This window comes from Hyperoodon ampullatus, assembly GCF_949752795.1.
Source record: "Hyperoodon ampullatus genome assembly, chromosome: 11".
In the NCBI taxonomy this organism is placed as follows: domain Eukaryota; kingdom Metazoa; phylum Chordata; class Mammalia; order Artiodactyla; family Ziphiidae; genus Hyperoodon; species Hyperoodon ampullatus.
Window position 1 is genome coordinate 796,322 of NC_136924.1, and position 25,727 is coordinate 822,048.

Sequence of the window (25,727 nt, forward strand, 5' to 3'; positions counted from 1 at the left end):
TAGTTATTTAAAGTGATTATGGGATTTTTTTACTACCTAAGGATAAAAAGGAAAGCATGGAATCATTACACTTTTCATTCAGACACATGAAAAAAATCTTCTTTTCCCAAACAGATACCATTTGAATGAAAAGTGGGAGAGATATGTTTATTCAACATAAAGGTTATAGATGTTATTAGTCTTTTAAGGTTTATTAATTCAAAGAGGTTTAAATATAAGTTCTTAGGGTAGTTTTAAAACAAATTAATTTTGGGGGGAAGAATGACAAGGTGATAAAATCCCAGGGGCTGGAGTAAGAGCCACAACCTTAAATGTGTCCAACTTCTGAATTCTAAGAACTCTGTATAATCTTGTATTGTGATTTGTTTTTTAAATATCTTTCCAAATTGTCTATAAGCCTCTCAAAGGCAGCAGCTATCATATCTTTTCTTTGAATTCCTAAAACAAAGCATAGTGCCACCTGCACAGTAGGTTAGATATATATTTCAACTGATTGGTGTCTTCTACTGTTTCTTTCTTTTTTTTTTTTTTTTGCGGTACGTGGGCCTCTCACTGTTGTGGCCTCTCCCTTTGTGGAGCACAGGCTCCAGACGCACAGGCCCAGCGGCCATGGCTCACGGGCCCAGCTGCTCCGCGGCATGTGGGATCCTCCCAGACCGGGGCACAAACCCATGTCCCCTGCATCGGCAGGTGGACTCTCAACCGCTGCACCACCAGGGAAGCCCTTCTACTGTTTCTTGAAGGATGAGATATAGTAGAGGGTCTAGATGCTTGGAACATATAAGAACACTATGAATTCAGAAGAGAGGCTTATCCCCTAGGACAGTTGAAGATCTTATGAAAAGGTCAGGCCATGATGTAGGCTTTGAATCAAAAATACTTTTTCAGGCAGAGTATGGACTGAGCAAATGGAGGTGTGACTACGTGTTTTGTATTCAGGAAATAACGATGGATGGAGCTTAAATAACAAAATGTCTAAGAAGACTGAAATTTATATGTTAACTTTTGAAAGTATTTGATGAAGGGAATGATTTGCACAATGAAGATATAAAAAATTTTTTTCTCCATGTTTTGAACTGGTAGAATAAAAAGACAAGGGGTTAGAGGCAGCTGGAGTAATGGCCACTTAGAGAGTTTTAAGAACCCTGGAAGAAGTGGGTAATGATTTGGATACAGCAGTGACATAAAAGAGAAATAATTCATATGGGAGGCTCTACAACAAAGGCAGAAGAGACCAATAGGATGGCAGAAGAGGGAAGAAGGAAGGCTGGCAAGATGGTTTGGAGCCAGGGAAAATGATGAGCTCATTCACAGAAACAGGACAATTCACATAGTGCATTTAGTTGAATAAAAACATAAATAAAATGTGTAGACTTAGAAGATCCTTGCTTACTTCATCCAAAATATTTTGCAAATAAATCTGATATTATGCCTATGAAAATTTTAAAATCTTCCAAATTCATTTTTCAAAAAATAAAGAATATTTACTTTTCTAAAGTTAAATACAGCTGTCTTTTCCTTCTGTTTTTTTGTAATAATTCTGTTGTTTTTAGTTCTCACTCATCAGTCAAAGCAAGATCCTCAGTTATATAGGTATTCTATCAGAGGTTAGATTTTGTTGGGAAAAAACCTCACAATTGTTTATATTAAGTCCTATATTAGTTAACTATTGATCCAAAGACCAATTAGCAGTGACTTAAACATGAGAGAAGATTTATGTCTCTGTTGCATAAAATTCTAAGATTGCAACATAGTGGGATTTGGAAGAGTTGCTTTTGCATCACCAGCATAGATTCCATCCCTGGATCCAACGTGACTGTTCCAGTTATTGATACTTCCTAGGTGAAAAGAACAAGTGAAAGGCAAGTAGCTTCCTTTTAAGAATGTGACCTGAAAGTTGCTCACATTCCTTTGGCTAACACTTGGTCATATGGTTTGGGAAATGTTATATTTAGATGGGCATCCCAATGACAATTTGGAGAAGGAGGGATTTGGTTCTAAAATGAATAAGGGGAAGCTTTGCACAGTGGCAGTATTGTAGCCAATGAGGTTTATCCAAGGCACAATTATTGTTAATTATAATGAATAAGGGTAGTCCTATGCAGGAAAACCCAAGTCTGCTTATTTTTCATGTAGCACACCCTGTCCTACTGATGTATACTTATTATTAGGCTTTCCTTTTTCATTCTATTTCATTATTTCTTTATTAGTTATAGGTTTTTTTTAAAGTTTCCATTTATTATTACATATAACAATGTTAAGAGATAAACTCTATGAGTCATATTAAAAATTTTAAGAGTTTATTTGGGCAAAAATGAATTCCAATCAGATAGTATTGAAACTAGCAGATAGAAAGGAGCTCTGAGGACCTGTATAAAATGAAAACCTTTTATATACAGAAGGGAGCAAGAACAAGGAAGTTATACTAGGCAAAGAAGTGGATTGATTATGACAAAGTTACTTTCTTTTAGGAGATGACAGGGGTCTGACAGGCAGATTACTTAACTAGTGCTGATCAGACAATTCCTGATTGACTGGTTTAAGATTCCATTTCTGGGAAAGCAGAAACTGTAATTAAGTGAAGTCTTGGTGGCGGTGTGAGGTTTAGCATAAGCAACTCCATTTCCGGTCTGTTGTCTTGTTTTTAATAGCAGAAAGATTCCAAGACACTCGAGGATAATATTCTCTATGATAATTATTTGAATAGAAGTAGTATGAAGCAATACCACTTGTCAAAATAAGAGGGACTTTAGGTTTATTCAAAATGATTATTTTCTATTTAGTATCCTAGATATGATATGTTAATTGTAAGAGACAATTTCTGCTGATCTGAAGTACCCCTTACCCCAAGTGTTATTTACATGAATTACTAGTATGCATGAGAGAGTTTCATTTTTTTTGTTGTTGTTGAATTGGGTGTATGGTGCACAGTTCTTTGGGGGTTGATATTCTTAGGAAGATAAAAGAGAACTATGAGCACAATAGAGATGAGAAAAAAGTTCTCTCTCATCCCTTCACCATTGCCTACATTTGGTCAATAGACTGATCTTGAGCCATTTAAAAAGTGTTGCTCAAAGGAACAGCTGTAGAAGCTGTGTATGTATATGAATGTGTTTGATTCTGGGCATAAGCAGTGCTGCTTAGAGGCCCAGATAGTCAGTTGTAATGCGATTTCCAGAGAGGTCCATTCTTCACCCATTTCCTCAGCTGTGGCACAGATAATAGGACATATTTGTTATTCTGCGGGCTAGCAGACACAGGAAAGAGAGGTCACTGTGCCTGGAGAAAGACAGCGGGGAGAGTAAACAGAGGTGTATTAAAGTTGAGGGAAGGGGAGCCGGAGGAAGATGGCGGAAGAGTAAGACGCGGAGATCACCTTCCTCCCCACAGATACATCAGAAATTCATCTACACGTGGAACAACTCCTACAGAACACCTACTGAACGCTGGCAGAAGACCTCAGAGCCCCCAAAAGGCAAGAAACTCCCCACATACCTGGGTAGGTCAAAAGAAAAAAAGAATAAACAGAGACAATAGGATATGGACGGGACCTGCACCAGTGGGAGGGAGCCGTGAAGGAGGGAAGGTTTCTACACACTACAAGCCCCTTCGCGGGCGGAGACTGCAGGTGGCGGAGGGGGAAAGCTTCGGAGTAGCGGAGGAGAGCACAGCAACAGGGGTGCGGAGGGCAAAGCGGAGAGATTTTGGCACAGAGGATCGGTGCCCTCAGGCACACACCAGCCCGAGAGGCTTGTCTGCTCGGCCGCCGGGGCGGGCGGGGCTGGGAGCTGAGGCTCGGGTATCGGCTTTCAGTCGGAGCGCAGGGAGAGGTCTGGGGCTGGCGGCAGGAAGAGAGCCTGAAGGGGTTAGTACTAGCCCGGAGGGAGTCCGGGGAAAGGGTCTGGAGCTACCGGAGAGGCAAGAGACTTTTTTCCCTTTTGTTGCCTGGTGCGCGAGGAGAGGGCATTCCCCTCCCTCCCCTCTGCCTGAGTGAGCCAGAGCCCCCGAATCAGCGGCTCCTTTAAACCCGTCCTGTCTGAGCGAAGAACGGACGCCCTCCGGCGACCTACGCGCAGAGGCGGGGCCAGGTCCAAGGCTGAGACCCGGGAGTTGTGAGAGCAGAGACAGGGAAATCTCTCTGTGCAGCCTCGGAGGCAGCGGATTAAAGCTCCACGGTCCATTTGATGTGCCCTGCGTCTGTGGAGTGCATGAATGGACAGCGAATCATCCCAAATTGAGGAAGTGGACTTTGAGGACAAGATTTAAGACTTTCCCCCCTTTTTCCTCTTTTTACAACGAATTATCCCAAATTAAGGAGGTGGACTTAACAAGATTTCAGACTTCTCGCACTTTTCCTCTTTTTACAACGAATTATCCCAAATCGAGGAGGTGGACTTGGAGAGCAAGATTTTTGATTTTTCCCCCTGCTCTCTTTTTGTAAATGTGTATGTGTAATCTTCTGTGTAAGATTCTCTCTGTATAGCTTTGCTTCCACCATATGTCCCAGGGTTCTATCGGTCCGTGTTTTTTTTCAATAATTACTTTTTAATTTTAATAATGCTACTATATTCCATACTTTATTCTATTTCACTTTACCTGCTCTTTCTTTTTTTCCTACCTTCCCTTCCTCCCTCCCTCCCTCCGCTCCTCCTTTCCTTCTTTCTTTTTCTTTCCTCCCTCCCTCCCTCCCACCCTTCTTCTTTCCACTTTCTTTTTCTTTCCTTCCTCCCTCCCTCCCTCCTGTCTTTCTTTCTTTCTTTCCTTCCTCCCTCCCTCCCTCCCTTCTTCCATTCACTCTTCCTTTTGCTTTCATTCCTCCCTCCCTCCCTCCTTTCTTTCCTTCTTTCTTTCCATCCTTCCTCCCTCCCTCCCTCCTTTCTTTCTTTCTTCCTTCCTTCCTTCCTTCCTTTCTTCCCTTCTTCCTTTCTTTCCCTCTCGCTTTCTTTCTTCTACTAATTCTTTCTTTCTACTTTTTCTCACTGTTATTCTGAGCCGGGTGGATGAAAGGCTCTTGGTGCTGCAGCCAGGAGTCAGTGCTGTGCCTCTGAAGTGGGAGAGCCAGCTTCAGGACACGGGTCCACAAGAGACCTCCCAGCTGCACATAATATCAAGCAGCGAAAATCTCCCAGGGATCTCCATCTCAACACCAGCACCCAGCTTCAGTCAATGACCAGCAAGCTACAGTGCTGGTCACCCTATGCCAAGCAACTAGCAAGGCAGGAACACAACCCCACCCATTAGCAGAGAGGCTACCTAAAAACATAAAAAGGCCACAGGCAACCCAAAACACACCACCAGACGTGGACCTGTCCACCAGAAAGACAAGCTCGAGCCTCAACCACCAGAACACAGGCATTAGTCCCCCCCACCAGGAAGCCTACACAACCTACTGAAACAACCTTAGCCACGGGGGACAGATACCAAAAACAACGGGAACTACAAATCCGCAGCCTGCAAAAAGGAGACCCCAAACACAGTAACATAAGCAAAATGAGAAAGCAGAAAAACACACAGCAGGTGAAGGAGCAAGATAAAAACCTACCAGACCTAACAAATGAAGAGGTAATAGGCAGTCTACCTGAAAAAGAATTCAGAATAATGATAGTAAAGCTGATCCAAGATTCTATTTCCAAGATCCAAAATCTTGGAAATAGAATAGACAATATGCAAGAAACAGTTAACAAGGACCTAGAAGAACTAAAGATGAATCAAGCATCGATTAAAAACACAATAAATGAAATGAAAAATACTCTAGATGGGATCAATAGCAGAATAACTGAGGCAGAAGAATGGATAAGTGAGGTGGAAGATAAAATAGTGGAAATAACTGATGCAGAGCAAAATAAAGAAAAAAGAATGAAAAGAATAGAGGACAGTCTCAGAGACCCCTGGGACAACATTAAACGCACCAACATTCGAATTATAGGGGTTCCAGAAGAAGAAGAGAAAAAGAAAGGGACTGAGAAAATATTTGAAGAGATTATAGTTGAAAACTTCCCTAATATGGGAAAGGAAATAGTTAATCAAGTCCAGGAGGCACAGAGAGTCCCATACAGAATAAATCCAAGGAGAAATACGCCAAGACACATATTAATCAAACTGTCAAAAATTAAGCACAAAGAAATCATATTAAAAGCAGCAAGGCAAAAACAACAAATAACACACAAGGGAATCCCCATCAGGTTAACAGCTGATCTCTCAGCAGAAACTCTACAAGCCAGAAGGGAGTGGCAGGACATAATTAAAGTGATGAAGGAGAGAAACCTGCAACCAAGATTACTCTACCCAGCAAGGATCTCATTCAGATTTGATGGAGAAATTAAAACCTTTACAGACAAGCAAAAGCTGAGAGAGTTCAGCACCACCAAACCAGCTTTACAACAAATGCTAAAGGAACTTCTCTAGGCAAGAAACACAACAGAAGGAATATACCTACAATAACGAACCCAAAGCAATTAAGGAAATGGGAATAGAAACATACATATCAATAATTACCTTAAATGTAAATGGACTAAATGCTCCCACCAAAAGACACAGAGTGGCTGAATGCATACAAAAACAAGACCCATATATATGCTGTCTACAAGAGACCCACTTCAGACCTAGAGACACATACAGATTGAAAGTAAGGGGATGGAAAAAGATATTCCATGCAAATGGAAATCAAAAGAATGCTGGAGTAGCAATTCTTATATCAGACAAAATAGACTTTAAAATAAAGACTATTAGAAGAGACAAAGAAGGACACTACATAACGATAAAGGGATCGATCCAAGAAGAAGATATAACAATTGTAAATATTTATGCACCCAACATAGGAGCACCTCAATACATAAGGCAAATACTAACAGCCATAAAAGGGGAAATCGACAGTAACACAATCATAGTAGGGGACTTTAACACCCCACTTTCACCAATGGACAGATCATCCAAAATGAAAATAAATAAGGAAACACAAGCTTTAAATGATACATTAAACAAGATGGACTTAGTTGATATTTATAGGACATTCCATCCAAAAACAACAGAATACACATTTTTCTCAAGTGCTGATGGAACATTCTCCAGGATAGATCATATCTTGGGTCACAAATCAAGCCTTGGTAAATTTAAGAAAATTGAAATTGTATCAAGTATCTTTTCCGACCACAATGCTATGAGACTAGACATCAATTAGAGGAAAAGATCTGTAAAAATACAAACACATGGAGGCTAAACAATACACTACTCAATAACGAAGTGATCACTGAAGAAATCAAAGAGGAAATTAAAAAATACCTAGAAACAAATGACAATGGAGACACGACGACCCAAAACCTATGGGACGCAGCAAAAGCAGTTCTAAGGGGGAAGTTAATAGCAATACAATCCCACCTTAAGAAACAGGAAACATTTCGAGTAAACAACCTGACCCTGCACCTAAAGCAATTAGAGAAAGAAGAACAAAAAACCCCCAAAGTTAGCAGAAGGAAAGAAATCATAAAGATCAGAGCAGAAATAAATCAAAAAGAAATGAAGGAAACGATAGCAAAGATCAACCAAACTAAAAGCTGGTTCTCTGAGAAGATAAACAAAATTGACAAACCATTAGCCAGACTCATCAAGAAAAGAAGGGAGAAGACTCAAATCAATAGAATTAGAAATGAAAAAGGAGAAGTAACAACTGACACTGCAGAAATACAAAAGATCATGAGAGATTTCTATAAGCAACTCTATGCCAATAAAATGGACAACCTGGAAGAAATGGACAAATTCTTAGAAATGCACAACCTACCAAGACTGACTCAGGAAGAAATAGAAAATATGAATAGACCAATCACAAGCACTGAAATTGAAACTGTGATTAAAAATCTTCCATCAAACAAAAGCCCAGGACCAGATGGCTTCACAGGCGAATTCTATCAAACATTTAGAGAAGAGCTAACACCCATCCTTCTCAAACTCTTCCAAACAATATCAGAGGAAGGAACACTCCCAAACTCATTCTACGACGCCACCATCACCTTGATACCAAAACCAGACAAGGATGTCACAAAGAAAGAAAACTACAGGCCAATATCACTGATGAACATAGATGCAAAAATCCTCAACAAAATACTAGCAAACAGAATCCAACAGCACATTAAAAGGATCATACACCATGATCAAGTGGCGTTTATCCCAGGAATGCAAGGATTCTTCAATATACGCAAATCAATCAATGTGATACACCATATTAACAAGTTGAAGGAGAAAAACCATATGATCATCTCAATAGATGCAGAGAAAGCTTTCGACAAAATTCAACACCCATTTATGATAAAAACCCTGCAGAAAGTAGGCATAGAGGGAACTTTCCTCAACATAATAAAGGCCATATATGACAAACCCACAGCCAACATTGTCCTCAATGGTGAAAAACTGAAACCATTTCCACTAAGATCAGGAACAAGACAAGGCTGCCCACTCTCACCACTCTTATTCAACATAGTTTTGGAAGTTTTAGCCACAGCAATCAGAGAAGAAAAGGAAATAAAAGGAATCCAAATTGGAAAAGAAGAAGTAAAGCTGTCACTGTTTGCAGATGACATGATACTATACATAGAGAATCCTAAAGATGCTACTGAAAAACTACTAGAGCTAATCAATGAATTTGGTAAAGTTGCAGGATACAAAATTAATGCACAGAAATCTCTGGCATTCCTGTACACTAGTGATGAAAAATCTGAAAATGAAATCAAGAAAACACTCCCATTTACCATTGCAACAAAAAGAAGAAAATATCTAGGAATAAACCTACCTAAGGAGACAAAAGACCTGTATGCAGAAAATTATAAGACACTGATGAAAGAAATTAAAGATGATACAAATAGATGGAGAGATATACCATGCTCCTGGATTGGAAGAATCAATATTGTGAAAATGACTCTAGTACCCAAAGCAATCTACAGATTCAATGCAATCCCTATCAAACTACCACTGGCATTTTTCACAGAACTAGAACAAAAAATTTCAAAATTTGTTTGGAAAAACAAAAGACCCCGAATAGCCAAAGCAATCTTGAGAACGAAAAACGGAGCTGGAGGAATCAGGCTCCCTGACTTCAGACTATACTACAAAGCTACAGTAATTAAGACAGTGTGGTACTGGCATAAAAACAGAAAGATAGATCAGTGGATCAGGATAGAAAGCCCAGAGATAAACCCACGCACATATGGCCAACTTATCTTTGATAAATGAGGTAGGAATGTACAGTGGAGAAAGGACAGCCTCTTAAATAAGTGGTGCTGGGAAAACTGGACAGGGACATGTAAAAGTATGAGATTAGATCATTCCCTAACACCATACACAAAAATAAGCTCAAAATGGATTAAAGACCTAAATGTAAGGCCAGAAACTATCAAACTCTTAGAGGAAAACATAGGTAGAACACTCTATGACATAAATCACAGCAAGATCCTTTTGGACCCACCGCCTAGAGAAATGGAACTAAAAACAAAGATAAACAAATGGGACCTAATGAAACTTCAAAGCTTTTGCACAGCAAAGGAAACCATAAACAAGACCAAAAGACAACCCTCAGAATGGGATAAAATATTTGCAAATGAAGCAACTGACAAAGGATTAATCTCCAAAATTTATAAACAGCTCATGCAGCTCAATAGTAAAAAAACAAACAACCCAATCCAAAAATGGGCAGAAGACTTAAATAGGCATTTCTCCAAAGAAGATACACAGACTGCCAACAAACACATGAAAGAATGCTCAACATCATTAATCATTAGAGAAATGCAAATCAAAACTACAATGAGATATCATCTCACACCAGTCAGAATGGCCATCATCAAGAAATCTAGAAACAATAAATGCTGGAGAGGGTGTGGAGAAAAGGGAACACTCTTGCACCGCTGGTGGGAATGTGAATTGGTACAGCCACTATGGAGAACAGTATGGAGTTTCCTTAAAAAACTAAAAATAGAACTACCATATGACCCAGCAATCCCATTACTAGGCATATACCCTGAGAAAACCATAATTCAAAAAGAGACATGTACCAAAATGTTCATTGCAGCTCTATTCACAATAGCCCGGAGCTGGAAACAACCTAAGTGTCCATCATCGGATGAATGGATAAAGAAGATGTGGCACATATATACAATGGAATATTACTCAGCCATAAAAAGAAACGAAACTGAGCTATTTGTAATGAGGTGGATAGACCTAGAGTCTGTCATACAGAGTGAAGTAAGTCAGAAAGAGAAAGACAAATACTGTATGCTAACACATATATATGGAATTAAAAAAAAAATGTCATGAAGAACCTAGGGGTAAAACGGGAATAAAGACACAGACCTACTTGAGAATGGACTTGAGGATATGGGGAGGGGGAAGGGTAAGCTGTGACAAGGCGAAAGAGAGGCATGGACATATATACACTACCAAACGTAAGGTAGATAGATAGTGGGAAGCAGCCGCAGAGCACAGGGAGATCAGCTCGGTGCTTTGTGACCGCCTGGAGGGGTGGGATGGGGAGGGTGGGAGGGAGGGAGATGCATGAGGGAAGGGATGTGGGAACACATGTATATGTATGACTGATTCACTTTGTTATAAAGCAGAAACTAATAAAAAAAATAAAATAAAGTTGAGGGAAGACGGTTATCCTTATCAGATTGCTACATAGGGTTCCAGAAATGACTGGGTAGTGGTGGTGATGGGAAATTCGGGGGAAAGGCTTTCTAAATGGATAGGTGTAGGCTTGGAGCCAGGGACAGCCATGGGTTATTTCCGATGAGACTTCATGTGTGCTCAAAGACAAAGAAGTTTAAGACGGGGCTTCTCAAACTTTAAGTACAGATGAATTGCCAAGAGACCTTATTACACGGCAAATTCTGGTTCAGTATCTTGGGTGGGGCTGAGATTGTACATTTCTATTAAATTCTTAGGTGATGCTGCTGTTCCACAGGTAAGGCAACTTCCAGTACCAAGGACTTTGTAACATTGAATTAATCAGGCATTCATCCTACCCATTTCCCAGTTCACATCCTGAAGTCAGAAATGCCTGGATTTCAAAACTGGCTATTCCACTAACAAGTGTCATTGAGTGGTTGTCTGACCTCCCTGGGGCTTAATTTCATTACTAAAATGGAGTTTCATAAGCCTTGTGGTGTTTGCTATTTCTGTCCAGCAAATATTTCTTTTTTTTTTTTTATGTACATGGTTGGATTGCATGCCTCTGTTCTTGTGGAGTTAGGTGTGCCATATGTCTACTTTGGCCAATAAAATATAAGCATAATTGTTATATGTTACCTGCATGATTTTTGACCTTCTATTTCTCTCTGCCTTGATTACTGGCAATGTTCTAGTAGGTGTTTCATCATGAGGATCACACAGAGCAGAAACCTCAGCAAACCCTTAGCAGACAGGTAACATGAGGATAAACTTTTATAGTTTTAAGCCACTGAGACTGTGGCAGAGTTTGTTATATTGGTAAAGCTGGCTTACATGGACTGGTACAAGCATTAAATGGAAAAAAGTCAGATATTTGGCTATTGCACAGATATTCAGATGTTTCCCTTTCTTTTCTATTCCCAACTCCTGTGATTTAGCTTTTTTTATTCCTCTGTATCTATATTATAAAAGCAATAGGTCATTTTAAAAATGGTGAAACCTATATTTATCCTTTTAAAAATGCTTTTAGTCCTTACAAAGTTTTGATTCAAAAATTCAGAACTTACAGATGAATGAAGCTCGGGAGCTGTCCAGAAGCTTCTTTCTCCTTATTATCATGACTAATTTCAAGTTAGCTGGAATTGTTCCACTGAAATCTAATCTGTTGGGTGATATTTAACACTGTAACTGACTGGGAAACACAATAACTGATAAAGCAGGACCACAAAATGAACACACTAGTCACACTGATGGCTGTTTTCTATTTGTATTATTAAGCTTTATTTTTGAATTTTTTTGCTTGCTAAAAGAAGGACATTTTTATTATTCTTCTGGGCACCCATTTGACTTTGCCCCTTACATTGCAAAGGCTCTTCTTTCTGTTTTTGAGCTTTTAGTTCTTTTTATATTTCATCTACCCTAAGAAATAAAGTGTTAACTAACATTTCTTTGACCTTTTTACTGGGTTATAATTTAAGTGTCTGGTATTTCTTTTTTTCCCTCACCTTTCTTCCAGCTCTGTAATCCATGTGTCAGAACAAGAATCACCAGCTAATCAAAATAGACATAATTTACAAAGAATGTTTAAACCAGTCTTTCTTTGAACTTTCCTTGTAATTATTCTCCATCATTTCTCCAGTCCTTTCCCCCCCCCCCCCATTTATAACCTAATTCTATCTTCTAAGGAAAGGATTTTTTTCCTTATCTTTTATCAGACTTACGTTGCTTTAAAAAATGTATCATTCAAATCTTAAATATTAATTTATAAGAATTTCTCTTTTCATGAGTCTCCTTACTATATATATGAGATCTTTGATATTCAGGTACAATATCTGAGTGTGGGGATGTCTGAGTGTGTATATATATTTCTGTGTATATGTATATATAATATACATCTAGTATATAGAAAGCTCTAGGTAAGTGTCAGCTATTGCTGTTAATGCTTAGTTTTTCTACATGCTTATATCCACAAGCCCTTTGCATTAGTAGGTTTCTCCAAACAGAACTTGTAGTATGGAGATTTATTATGAGGATTTGGCTCATGTGACTGTGGAAGCTAAGAAGTCCCACTATCTGTTGTCTGCAAGCTGGAGACCCAGGAAAGTTGGTGTAATTTCCCCTTGTGGAAACAGCATGAATAAAATAGTTGTCAGAATGTGTCTAAAAAAATCCCATTCTGAGGGCTGGAAATGTTAACTGAGACGTTCCAAGCCAACTAGGCAGGCAAGAAGCGAAAAAAGGGTGAATTCTTCCTTTTTCTGGTTTTTGTTCTATTCAGGCCCTCAATGGATTGGATGATGCCCACTCCACATTGGGGAGGGAAATCTATTTGACTGAGATCACAGACTCAGTTGCTGATCTCATCTGGAAACACCCTCAAAAACACATCCAGAAATAATATTTAATCTGGGTGCCCCATGGCCAGTCAAATTGACACATAAAATTAACCATTACATCCTTGAAGGCAAGGATCATTCCTTTTTAAAAAAAAAATGTCTTTATCTCTTAACACAGTGTCCTGTTAAGTACTTAACAGATGTTTGTGAATGAATAAATAATAGCTGAGCAAGCAATTATATACTCTAACATTCATATTCTCTAAGTTTCACATAGCTTATTCCCTATATAACTAAAATTATACTTGTTATATTGTAATTTAATTGTTATTTTTCAATATTGAAGACAAAATAGTCATTTTTTTTTCAACTGCAGTGAGTTTTGGTGATGATGTGTTTCAACTTTCTGTCTTGCCCATTGCCAGTGAGAGTATAATTTGGGGAAAAGATGGCATTATCTTATACAACTGACTATTCACATACTTTCCCAGCAATTCCCCTCTTAGTTATATATTTAAGGATTTTTTGCACCAAGAACAGTACTCATATATAGAAGCATTCCTAATAACTGTATTCATAACAACAAATCCCAGAAACCATCTAAATATCTGTAAACAGGATAATGGATAAGTAAATTGTGGTATATATGGAATAAAATTGAAGCGTCTGCTACTTTTTAGCAGTAATGGTCCCTAATTTTGTTTATTCCTCCTTAGACTCATGTCCTTGTTTAGTACCTTTGCATGCTGACTCTGGAGCATGTGTTTTGGCCAATAAGATGATAGCAAATGTGATGCAAGCAGAAACTTAAAAAGTGATTTTCACAGAAAACTTGCAACTGCCACTGTGTGTTTAAGCCCAGGCTAATCTACTGGAGACACGTGTTTCAGTTAACTCTATCACCCCAAGCTGACAGCCATCACCTACGAACTGCCAGCACTATCATCAAACAAGTAAAGAATGCCACTAGAACAACCACACTCTAAATAAAACTGTGAGTTGATTGCAGCTGCCTGTGTGTGTGTGTGTGTGTGCACTGTGCAACCAGCATAGGTACTGCCTGTTGGAGCTCAACATAAGTTGTTGACCCAAAGAACAGTGAGCTAGTATGTGATTTCTCTTTGAAGCCAATACATTTTGGGATGGTTGTTGTACAGCAAAAACCAACTGGTATGAGCAATAAAAAGAGATGAACTATAATTACACACAACAATATGATTAAATCATATTACCATTGTTATTTTCTTAAAAAAAACAAGTCCCAGAGATCTACATAAAGTTTGGAAAATTATTTGTAAAGAATACTAAGTAAATGTAAATCATTATTGCCTAACCATTATATATACGTTAATAATAAGCATTAACTGCAATTTCAGAATATAAATATAACCCTTAACATTTTAATATTTTCTACTAGCATTTTTCCATGCATATAGATGTATGTAATGAAAAACATAATACACATGCACATTTTTTTTTTTTTTTTTTTTTTTTTTGTGGTACGTGGGCCTCTCACCGTTGTGGCCTCTCCCATTGTGGAGCACAGGCTCCGGATGCACAGGCTCAGCGGCCATGGCCCACGGGCCCAGCCGCCCCGCGGCATGTGGGATCCTCCCGGACCGGGGCACGAACCCGCGTCCCCCGCATCGGCAGGCGGACTCCCAACCACTGCGCCACCAGGGAAGCCCCACATGCACATTTTTATACATTGTTTTTCTTACTTAACATGTCCTTAAGTTCTCCAAAAACATAAAGACTAATTATCCATCATATTAGAAAATATATTTCATCAGTTTCCTATTTTTGATATTTTGATTATTTATACATTTTATTATTATTATCACCTTTAGGACACTCTCATCATAGAATAACTTTTTAAAAGTGGATTTAATAAAAATATTATAAATATATTTAAAAGTTATACATACACTTCTACTAACTGCATTCCAGAATAGATAAAACTTTACATGCCACCAGAAATGTATGAGATAAATTTTCTTGTTGAACATTTGCAGACATTTGGTATTACTCTATTCATAATCTTTGACAATTTGATAGGTAAAAATGACATCTCACTGTTATTTTAATTAAGTTACTAGCTGAACTTGAAACTTTATTCATTAGTCATTTGTATTTTCACTTCTTTAAATTATCTTTTCATGTATTTTACTCTAGATACTTCCTTTCTTTTGATAGTTTATAATAGAGTTGATTGGGTTCCACCTTTCTTAATTACAATCATATTCTAGTACTGACCGTAGGAGATTATACCCCCATCACCTTGATTATACTTCAATGCTTCTGTAGTTCTCAGACACCCCTTTAAAGATGATTAACCTCTTCTTTTATAAGTATCTGATAATTCATGTATTTGTATAGTGAGTTTTAATTTATCCCTTCAAAATCCCAAAACCCAAGACCAATTTTAGGTGGCTCATTTTGACTTCATTCTTCTTTTTCTTTTTTGGCCACATCGTGGCTTGCAGGATAATAGTTTCCCCACCACAGACTGAACCCGGGCCCTCCACAGTGAAAGCGTGGAGTCCTAACCACTGGACTGCAAGAGAATTCCCTTGAATTCATTCTTCATAATCATATAAGGCATCATTATTTCCTCAATCAAAATGTACCTTACAGTATTTGTTGCTGTATATTATGTTTATGTCCTACACAAGTATACAAATCTGACAAGACAACTTAGAAGAAATAGTTTTGGAAAGAAAGTTATATATATATTTTCCTATATTGATTCTATCACTTGACCTCAGGATTTGAAAATTGTGGAATCAAATCAGAGTAATCACAGAAGATACTCCACTTAAAACTTTAAGTGAATGACCTGTGGTCTCAAGATGGTAGATTAATCACAAAATCAAGCTAAAAAGGTATTGATAAACTATATTGATAGCTGATCTCATATACAGTGTCATTCATTTTGCAATTTAAAGAAACTGACAAGTGTGAAATAGCAAAATAGCAAGTAGCTCAGATGAAAGACCTTTCGGTGGGTCACTTGTCCCATTTTCTTTTCCACCAAGCCTTGATAAATTTTGTGATTGTTTGGGGAAAAGAGGGTAGTTTTCCATGACAGGCTAAGCCATAAAAGGAAACAAAATTTGTCGTCAGGTGGATGGACCTAGAGTCTGTCATACAGAGTGAAGTAAGTCAGAAAGAGAAAAACAAATACCGTTTGGTAACACATATATATGGAATCTAAAGAAAAAAAATGGTTCTGAAGAACATAGGGGCAGGACAGGAATAAAGACGCAGATGTAGAGAATGGACTTGAGGACACGGGGAGGGGGAAGGGTAAGCTGGGATGACGTGAGAGAGTGGCATGGACATATATACACTACCAAATGTAAAACAGATAGCTAGTGGGAAGCAGCCGCATAGCACAGGGAGATCAGCTTGGTGCTTTGTGACCACCTAGAGGGGTGGGATAGGCAGGGTGGGAGGGAGACGCAAGAGGGAAGGGATATGGGGATATATGTATACATATAGCTGATTCACTTTGTTATACAGCAGAAACTAGCACACCATTGTAAAGCAATTATATTCCAATAAAGATGTTTAAAAAAATGAAATCAAATAAAAATAAAAGCTATATTTAGTCAGACATATCAGATGCATTAAAAAAAGGAACTAATAAAAAATGAAAAGAGCACCAAAAGGTGAAAATTCAAGAAAATTATATTTTGAGGCTACTGACTGCAAAGACATAGAATGCAATTAGGCCAAAAATTTCCAGTAAACTATTAGCTGTGTGCCATGTAGCAATACTTTTTCAACTGAATTTATTTTGAAATCTAAATTTTAAAAATCACTTTCATTTTCTCTTCTAGGTCAAACTTTTTGAATGCATTCATGTTTTTCTCCGTTAACATTGTAAAGGTACAGTGAGCACACATGATGAAATATATGTACATGTGTTCAGGTTAGGGGCCTCAAGCTCTTGGCTACAGCAAGCCATTCATTAGGTTGGGAATGGCATAACAAACATACTTGAAACAGCACATTTTTCATAATATGTATGCGTTTCCTTTACAAAACCGAGTTTAAACCTGTAGGCAATTGCGTGCATGAAAACAAAAATATTTTCATGCTTAGAAAGGCCATCAAATTAATGCTAGAAGAGCACTCCTCCCTATAAGCATACATGTTCCAAAACGTTATCCCTAAAGATTTTATTTAGGACAATATTTTGACTTCCTAGACTACCATTATGTCATTATTCCCAGAGTGCTAAGATGTAGAAATAATATTATAATGTATGTAGCTAATCAGGAAATAGACTCTACACGTTAGAATAGTGCTTAAAGACTTTAAGGATATTAACTTGACATGTGAAAAACCGTTATAAGAACACTGCTCAGTAGCATAATTAAACACAATTTAGATTTGTCCTGAATCTGCCTATCAGAACGATTTGTCTGAAAATCAGATCCTTTATATCTCTCTGAATATGCAGCAAGTTCCTTTCAATCAGTAATACAATAGATGATTATTGTACTAGTCACAGAAACCTTTAGTATTCATTAGGATTTCATTATAGAGTTAAGGAGGAAATGAAGAAAAAGAATTGCTTTGTGTCAAAAGAATTTACCATATAGTTTGCTTCAGGAGACTGATTGCTACAGAGAAAGGGGAAGATAATGTGATTTGTTAACGATAACCAAACAATACTGTGGACAACCTCATCATTAGCATCTTTCATTAGATTGTCATTATTCAATGTGAAGAATACTTTGCATTTCCATTTTTACTCACATTCTCAGAGAGTCGGACACTCTTCATTCCTACAGCCCTTCCTCCACCTTTCAGTTGAACAACGGTTTGTTGGGAATAAGCAGCTGCAATTAAAGTAAGTAGCCACAGATAAATATTTGCTTACACACCAGACACACACACACACACACACACACACAGAAATTCTCCCTCTGAAAACCTGTAATGTTCTGAGACAGCTGTTTGGTAATTGCCAGTTTGATCTGAGAGGTGAGTGTGGAAATCAACATCAGTCATCATTTTCCATTCTGAAAGATTTATAATTTGTATGTTATTGTTTTCGTTGGCAAAGGCTTACTCATGAAGCTATGGGTATCATTTAGATAGCAAATGGAGTTGGCTCAAAGAAATGCTTTGTAAAATATCTGTGATTTTTTTTAGTTTGTTTAGAGGTTGAGCCTAGAACAGTAGCCTCTAAAGCTCTGTGATCTTAAGAATTATATGGAGAGATTAAAACATACAGATGTTAATATGAGATAAAGTCTAAGATACAGATGTTAATGAGATCAAATAATTGTGCATTCTTGCCCATTACCATGTGACTAGCAGTGCTTCTGCTGGGGATGCATTCGTCCCCTCTCCATTAAAGGTGGCTTTATCCAGGTGGCTTTTATTATACAATGACATGTGAGCAAAACTGAGCAGGTTTATGAACCACAGCATACCTTTCCCAGAGTGTTGATACCACCTTCCTTACTGTTTTCCTTTATCATGAGATCAACATGATCCAAATAGGGCTGCTCTTTCTGCTTGGGTCCTAGATATCATGGAACAGAGACACGCTGTTTCCACAGTGCCTTATCTAAATTTCTGACCAACAGTTGCTGTTTTACACCATTAAGTTTTGGAATGGATTGTTACTCAGCGATAGATAGCAGAATATTATTTTACTTATATGTGGCCCTGAGCACATGTTTTCAATGTGAAATATATTTTTTCTTCTGAGAATTATGTTTGAAAATAGTCAACTAGACACAAACACAGCAAAAGTATACCAGTGTAATCTCCAGTCAGTCAGCTCAGACTATAATGCAAGGCTTAAGATACCGATTATTTTTAATAGCCAAAAAAAATCCAAAAAATAAATGCAAAGTAAAAGGCTAGTACACAGAACCAAAAGAAAAGAAGCAATATCTATACAAATGACAAGGTATCGGCAACTTCGATTACTTTGCACCTAGTTAAGATATTCATTGTCTTTATCTTAGCATTATATTTCTTCAATAATTTAGTTTTCCAAAAATTTGCATTTAATATAATGCTTCTAGTTTAGATATGATTTATATAAAATCCTCTGGGTTGAAAAAGTATTCAAAAACTCAAACTTTTAAACTGCTCAAGTCACCTAAAACAGTTTCAGAAAAAGCAGTTCTCAGGAAGAAGATGTATAATTTAACTTCAATTTTAAAATGGTGAGTTTTGTAAGTTAATATAATGAAATTCTTTTGGCTTTGATTATGTGTGATGTATGTATTGTGTGTGTGTTTGTGTGTGTATATGTAAGATGGGGTAAAGAACTGTAAGTAATGACTCTTAGGTTGTTTATTCTGTAGCTTATCAAATGCCAATGAGCAACATGTGGTCATATTCTGTTTCTATCACTTATCATTTCATAGCTACCTTAATATTTATTCTGAACATTAAGCTAGGTTTTGAATATCAATTTGGCTGAATGCCATCTCTAGAAGGAGGTACACTTGGATGGGCACTTTATTTAGTGGCACAAGAATATATTATAATATTAATTTCTTGGTAGGCATTTAACCTTTTAAAAAAAAATCTGCTCTTTTTCTTTGCTCTTAGTATTTGGAAGAATGCTACCACAAAGTAAACCACTGTGCTTAGTATACAGTGAAAATACATTCAGATAACATCCTTAAAATATCATAATAGCTCTAATTAACAACACATTGCTCAAACTGTATTATTAAATTTATATTGAATTCATTTGAAAAAAAGGGAATTGCATTCTGTATTTTTATATTATGAAATTCTAAAATACTACAAATAGTAGTTGAAGGAAAGAGATCATTCCCAAAGCTACAGATTTATTTTTAATCTTGTCTAATAGAAGGTGTATTCTTTATAGAACCTATTCTAAATTCTTATCTACAAGTTTGGCTCTTTTGTCAAAACATAGCTGTGAAATTTAGAAGTTTTTTTTGTAAAATATATTGTCTATAGCTAAAATTCTGCAGGTTCAAGAAGATTTCAGAAGACAGTAGGTATAATTAGTTACTATTACAATAATTATGCTATAAATAACATAAGTTTACTGATATTTTAAACACTGAGTAGAATTTATTCAAATGATATGAACATAAAATAGTATAAATAAAATATTTTAACCAACGTGACTTAAACATGCCTGTAACTTATGCTCTTTTTAAGAACACTAAAATAATAGAGCAAAAATACTTATAAAAATAAATGGAGGTATGTTATGTGCTTGAAAATACTGAAAAGATGAATGCCTTTATCATTGTATATTTTGATATGAATATTTCATAATGTAATATGAAACTTTGAAAAGAAATCGAAGTACCAAATAATATCCATAATTTCATTACTATGTCATTTTTGTATGTTTTCATTTAAGTGTATATTACACTTAGAATATTATTCAAGTAATTCCAGTTCTTAAGTTGGAATTATACTATATGTTTAACTTTTTGGTTCTTTTTTTATTCCACTGAGCATGATATCTTAATCACTTTTCTATGTAACAGCAGAGTCTTTATAACCTTCACTTTTAAAGACTGGGCTTGAAGTTAGGTTTTGGTTTCTGATTCTTACCACTCATTTTGCTGCCACTTCGGCATCCCCTATCAAGCCAGCAAATACAGAAAGACCATTTTATTTATTTATTTTTAATTAATTTGTATTGGCATATAGTTGATAAAAAGACCATCTTAAAAATGTGAAACAGAGTACTGATTATATTAAGAGAAAGCCAGTACCAACTGTAAGGCACTGGATACAGTTGAAGAATGAGTTTTTAGCTTAAGAAACATGACAGTGCTCCTACCTATAATACTTTTTTTTTCTTACTTTTTATTGGACTATAGTTGCTTTACAATGTTGTGTTAGTTTCTTTTGTACAGCAAAGTGAATCAGTTATATATATACATATATCCAGTCTTTTCCCTTCCCATTTAGGTCACCACAGAACACTGAGTAGATTTCCTGGTGCTATACAGTAGGTTCTCATTAGTTATCCATTTTATATAAGGTAGTATATATATGTCAATCACAATCTCCCCATTCATCCCACTCCCCCTTCGCCCCTGGGTAACCATAAATTTGTTTCCTACATCTGTGACTCTATTTCTGCTTTGCAAATAAATTCATCTGTACCATTTTTTCTAGATTCCACATATAAGTAATATTATATGATATTTGTCTTTCTCTTTCTGACTTCACTTCCTGTATGACAATCTCTAGGTCCACCCATTTCACTTCAAATGGCATTATTTCATCCCTTTTTATGGCTGAGTTATATTCCATTGTATATATGTACCACATCTTTTTTATACGTTAACTGGACAACTACATGTAAAAGAATGAAGTTAGAGCCAAGCTTGTTCCTGTGGCCTGCCTGCTGTCTGCCAAACACTGTCGGTCCAGTACTTTTGCTTCTGACTTTGCTCACCAGAGAGGTGATGGTGGGCAAGAGTGGTCTTCAGAACTGCAAGGTACCTCACTGACTCCTGCAGACCTACCAACACAACTGCCTGGAAACTGCCACTGTCCAAGATAATCTCCCACTTTGGGCCCCCAATTTTAGTCTCCCAACAACGCAGGATTTGGCCTCCATCCAATCCAGTGATTGCATCCAGTTCTTGGAGCAGCATGGAGTCCACAGCCCTTTCTGCCGTGCCCGTAAGAACATGGCACCAGATTATCTAACCAGTCTGAGAATTTAATGCTGCAACTTCATTCTTATCTGTGGCTACAACCAACTTTTTGGATCCAGGGAAAATTCCAAGATGGCAAACTTGAGCTTCCTCAAATACCACTGTCTCCAAACTTGCCTATTTGGTCTCTGTAAAGAGCAGCCACAGGGATATGCAGGAAAGCCCAGAGCCAGAAACCAAAAGCCTATGGGCGCAGCCATATGGGAGCCTAGGCCCCGCCTGCTGCCAGCCCAGCATGCACCACGTTGCAGGCTCAGATTCTGTGGAACCAGAGAGTTGGCACCGCAGGCAACACCTTTGACTAGAGCCAGAGAGATTCTCCTTTTGGCTGTGAAGAAGCAAACAACCATACTGTGAACTGTCTGTGGAGAGTGCTACATGGGAGGAAGGCTTCTGGGACCTGAGAGCCTCCTTCAGTCATAATACTGCAAGGACATACATTCTCCAAAAGCCTTGAATGAGTTTGGAAGCAGAATGCTTCTCTAGTTGAGGTTCCAGATGAGGAAACAGCTAAATCATGCCAGCACTCATGACCCATGGAAACTGTGTGATAATAAATGTGTGTGTTTTAAGTTGTTAAGTTTGTGGTAAGCTGTTACTTAGAAAAAGAAAATTAACACAGTTGAATCTGTTCTGATCCCAGAATGCTATCAGTAAAATACTGTAATTTTACCTTGCTCTCCAATATATGTACATTCATTTATAAATTGTATATACTACTGCTACTATAAAACCATGTATTATCACTGAATAAAAGAATGAAAACACTCCCTAACACCATACACAAAAATAAACTGAAAGTAGATTAAAGACCTAAATGTAAGGTTGGATACTATAAAACTCTTAGAGGAAAACATAGGCAGAACACTCTTTGACATAAATTGCAGCAAAATCTTTTTTGATCCACCACCTAGAGTAATGAAAATAAAAACACAAATGAAAAAATGGGACCTAACTAAAAAGCTTTTGCACAGCAAAGGAAACCATAAACAAAATGAAAAGACAACCCTCAGGATGGGAGAAAATATTTGCAAAAGAAGCAACTGACAAGGGGTTAATCTCCAAAATATACAAACAGTCCATGCCGCTCAATATCAAAAAAACAAACAAACAAACAAACAAAAAAAACCCTCACAATCAATAAATGGAGGAAGATCTAAATAGACATTTCTCCAAAGAAGACATACAGATGGCTAAAAAGCACATGAAAAGATGCTCAAGGGCTTCCCTGGTGGCGCAGTGGTTGGGAGTCCGCCTGCCGATGCAGGGGACACGGGTTTGTGCCCTGGTCCGGGAGGATCCCACGTGCCGCGGAGCGGCTGGGCCCGTGAGCCATGGCCGCTGAGCCTGCGCGTCCGGAGCCTGTGCTCCGCAACGGGAGAGGCCACAACAGTGAGAGGCCTGCGTACCGCAAAAAAAAAAAAAAAAAAAGATGCTCAACATTACTAATTATTAGAGAAATGCAAATCAAAACCAAAATGAGGTATCACCTCACACTGGTCAGAATGGCCATCATCAAAAAAATCTAGAAACAATAAATGTTAGAGAGAGTGTGGAGAAAAAGGAACCCTCCTACACTGTTGGTGGGAATGTAAATTGGTACAGCCACTATGGAGAACAGTGTGGAGGTTCCTTAAAGAACTAAAAATAGGGCTACCATATGACCCAGCAACCCCACTCCTGGGCATATATCCGGAGAACACTATAATTCGAAAGGATGCATGCACCCCGATGTTCATTGCAGCACTATTTACAATAGCCAGGCCATGAAGCAACCTAAATGCCCATCTAATTCTTTATCAGTCAAATTTCAGAAAGGAAAAGAGAGAGCATGTCAGATAAATGAATAGGTGAAATTTAATATGGGGAACTGGTCCTAAAATGTTAAGAGACCTTAAAAGTGATAGTGTAAATATTACTATTTACACTGTAAATTTACTACTGTAAAAATTACAGTAAATAGTGTGTCAATTTGGAGATTAGAAATTCATAGTAGGAAATCACCATAATCTTTTGGGTAAAGGAACAAAGTTTATCACTAGAATTCAAGAGCAGAAACTGCATCTACAGCAAATACTGCTTAGTGGGGGCTGGACTTCTTGAAGGAGACAAAACAACTTGTAGAGAAACACCAGAAGCAGAGAGGTCTGGAAGACATTTCATGGCTTCTTCCTTCTTCCCACCACTCATTCTTCGTTAGGAACTCCCAATTTGTAATGTATTCAGAAATCAATTTTGATGGGAAAGACAGTGCTCCTGACCTGGAAGTGGGATCTTGAAGTTCAAAGTCTTTAGTAGTCCTGAGTTTCTACAGTCTTCCGTTAAGTTTTCCTAGTGGATTGGAAGTAGTAGAGGTGCTCTAATAAATACCTTGGGTTTGAGACATAATTCTTCTTGTCCCATTGTGTAGTAGCAGTCTTATTTCTCCTTGGTAATACAATTATTCACAGGATTACTCTAGCCTTACAACATAATAGTTCATTTTTTTTATCCAGCTGGTTCTACAAGGGAAGTGCAAAATGGCAGTCTCAATTTCCAATTCAATGGAAACATTGTTGTGACCCTTGATGAAAGCTTTCTTCCCTTGAAGACTAACAGCTCAAGGTTATAGGGATGAGTATCTAGAACACTTCAAGTGGGTTAATAGGTACAGTTGTGAAAAGAGATACTTCCAACCCTTGGTTCTGAGACCTTTGTGCTCTGCCTATGGAAGGAACAGCACCACACATTTCTTGATGAATCAAAGTATATATTGTATCCAATCAGAGAGCACTCCAACTTTGCAGTGTTTTCTCTTAGCTGGCACTGTAACAATTTTCAGAACTTTATTCCATTATTCTATCAGGGTCCTGGGCAATGAGATATTTGGTAAGCTAAATAAATGTTATGGACTTAAACCCTTTGCCACATTTCTTGTGCAGAAGCAATATTTGTGTAGTGCACTGTGATGGCAAATAAAGCATTCTATAAGTCTGTGAGTGATGATGCTGGCAGAAAAATGGAAGGCAGTGAAGACAATCTGTACCCAGAATAGGTGTTTTTCCAAAAGGACATATCACCACTCCCCAGAAAATGAGGTTCCAAAGTCAGCAAGCTGCCATCAGGTAGTTGGCTGGTCTTCCTAGGAAATAATGTTATTTTGGGGTGGGACAGGTATTGACCTCTGCTTTTGGCAGGCTGCTTACTCAACAGTCGTAGAAGAAAAATCAGCTTTAGTGGGTAGCTCATGCTGTGGATCCCATTCATAGTATCTTTTCTGCTGAGTATTATTTTGTATATTGTCCACTGAGCAACTACCAGGGTGACTGGGAATGAGGTTGACTCATGGGGTATTCCTTATTGAGAACCCACTCAGCAATGGATATTGCTTTTTTTCCCCACTAAAATTTTTTTTCCAATTTTATTGAGAAATAATTGACATACATCACTGTGTAAGTTTAAGGTGTACAGCATGATGGATTGATTTACATATATTGTGAAATGATTACCACAATAGGTTTAGTTAACATCCATTATCTCATTTAGATACAATAAGAAGAAAAGAAAAAAATTTCCCCTTGTGATGCGAACTCTTAGGATCTATTCTCTTAACCACTTTGCTATATATAATGCATCAGTGTTAACTACAGTGGTCACGTTGTACATTACATCCATAGTACATACTTATTTTATACTTGGAAGTTTGTACCTTTTCACCACCATCCTCCAATTCCCCCTCCCCACAACCCTCTTTTTTTGTTTTATGGTAACCACAAATCAGATGTCTTTTTCCATGAGTTTTTTTTTTTATATTAGATTCCACGTGTAAGTGAAATTGTACAGTATTTGTCCTTTTCTGCTGGCTTATTTCACTTAGCATAATGTCATCAGGGTCCATCAATGTTGTCACAAATTGTAGGATTTTCTCATTTTTATGGCTGAATAATATTCCATTGTGTGTGTGTGTACATATGTGTGTGTGTGTGTGTGTATATATACGTATAACAATTTCTTTATCCATTCATCCATTGAAGGACACTTAGCTATTATAAGTAATGCT